The sequence below is a fragment of the Mustela nigripes genome, chromosome 8 (assembly GCF_022355385.1).
Source record: "Mustela nigripes isolate SB6536 chromosome 8, MUSNIG.SB6536, whole genome shotgun sequence".
In the NCBI taxonomy this organism is placed as follows: Eukaryota; Metazoa; Chordata; class Mammalia; order Carnivora; family Mustelidae; genus Mustela; species Mustela nigripes.
Genome location: NC_081564.1, coordinates 60,719,514 through 60,721,928, shown reverse-complemented (window position 1 = coordinate 60,721,928; position 2,415 = coordinate 60,719,514).

Here is a 2,415-nt window from a genome sequence, read left to right as displayed (position 1 = left end):
CTACTGTTCTTTTCGAAAATGAAACAAAACAAAACAAAACAAAAAACCCCACTCCCTAGAGCAGGTAGAATTCTACTTGGAACTTTATTAAGGTCTCATTACTCATCTGCATCTTACTTTTCAAATTTTTACTTTTCTTCCTCCCTCCATTCCTTTTTTTTTTTGATGGTATGTTCATTTTATAAAGAAACATTTGTGTTTTCTTTGTCCAAAATATTTATTGAACATCTACTGTGTTCTCTTCTATTCTGATCCTACAGACCGTTAAAGGTCCAGGTAACATGAAAGGTGAAAAGGCAAATTATCTTCACCTTAGGGTTTAAGAGTTTGATGCAGGACACTAACATTGATACGACCATGTGGTAAGAGGGGCCAGTGGAAGTGCCAGTTGGAGTAATGCTTACACTAATGTAGGTTTAGATTTTATAGAATAATATATATTTATTTGAAAACATTAGTGCTAAACCTATTATCAAGTGATGGCAGCAAAAACTACTTAGATCACGTATGCCTTCTTATTTGCTGGCAGGTAGTAACATGCTACTGGGAATAGGAAACTTAGATCAGTAAATAATTAAGGGTTGGCTTTATGAAAAGATCAACTTCCCACAAAGTGGCTTTGTGTAGAGCTGCTAGTATTCAGCATTCCAGAACAGCTCTATCCAAGTTCAGGGTCTGATGTCTATGCTCAGACTCTGCCCCAACTTCCACAGTGCAAAGCATCACAGGAAGGGAACAGCAGCAGAAGGCAAGTCCTTATCCAGCCTCCTGGTGGGATCGGTGCTACTCAGCCCATTACCATTGCTCCACAGGATGGCATGAAAGCTGGGGAGACATATATGTGCCAACCCCATCTTTGGTGTCCAGCCCGAACAAAATGATGCTTTCTAGTGTTGCTCAAAATGCTCTTTGTTAAATATGTTTAAAAATCAATACCCATATGAAGAAACAAAGACTCGGACTGCCTCAATTCCTTGTTCAAGGACTCCAATCCAAGAGAGGTGGAATTATGATTTCAGAGCAGGTATTCTAACAATCAGGCCCTTTCTACCTCATCAAACTGTCATTTCTTATAGGATTGAATCAAAATAGGGTATAAATTCTGAATGAAAAAATATATGAGAAAATATATTATTCATAGCTTGAAAAGTTAAACAGAAAACTCTTCTGACTTAAATGTTTAAAGATAGGGGAGATGCCCATTATTGACCAGAAAGAAGGCATCAATGTTTCATTTACTAATGTTATGAGGTCTATGTATATTTATCTTTAAAATTTGAGGAACTGATTTGATTGGCTCCATTAAAAAACTTTTTTCATGTTACATATGCCTCTAACTGAATAAGAAATAGATTGTCCACACAGTATTCAAGTCCTATAATTTCAAACAAGAAGAAATCATTATTGTTGATATGATAGAATTGAATTTTCCTGCATATTTACTTTTATTTTAAAATGACAATAAATTTTACTAGGATATATGTTTACCTGCATGTTTCTTGATCTATTCTATCCCTGATCTATGCTGATCTTGATCTAGTCTGCTTAATATTACCAAGGCAATTTTTCTAAAATGGCTTTTATCCTATTATTTACATGTTTTTGTTGCATAATGTATCATATGTCAATTCATCTACGTTCTGTAACAAATAGGTGGGGGGCGAGTCCAGCCGCAAGGCCATGACCCTTCTGGAGACCCTTGATTCAGAGACTGAGCTTCCAGCACCCCTGAATGTATGATGTGACCCTCCTTCCTGGCTACAGTTGATTGGGTCCGTGGGGGACATCTGACTTGTACAGCACCCAAAGGTCATGTTTCCTGGGATGTGATGTTTCAATCCCGACATGAACAGTCTGTGCCTGAAATTATAACATGTAAATAGAAGCTGACAAAGCCAGTCTGCAGAGTGAGTGAGAGAGGAGAATGAAAAAGACATGCCAAAAGAAAAAGTAGAGGGGAGATGGTCAAAGAAAGGATTTCTACCAGCTTTCCCGGATCTGGTTCTCAACCTTTTCTGAGCCTTGAAGCATGTGTCCATGTGGATTCCTTTCAACTCCACATCATTTTAGTGATTTTCTCTATTTCACTTAGGCTAGCTCAAATCACTTTGTTTCTTGCAGTTAAAGTATCTCACGTAATGCTTTGGGTTCAAGGACTGTGATATCTTGTCTAATACCATATAGCTAACCATACTGTCTAATGTTTTCTAGACATTTGTCATTCTCCTCTTTTACTCAATTGGATTTCACACCTCTCCTTCTGCTCAAATTGCATATACTAGCCTAGATTTTTTTTTTCCAAGTAACAACCTTTCTTGACAAAGGAGCTGAACACCCTTTTCATACAAATTTGCTCCATCAAAGCCTATATTACTCAGGATTGGTAGGTTATGTTGTGACAATGAATATTAGACT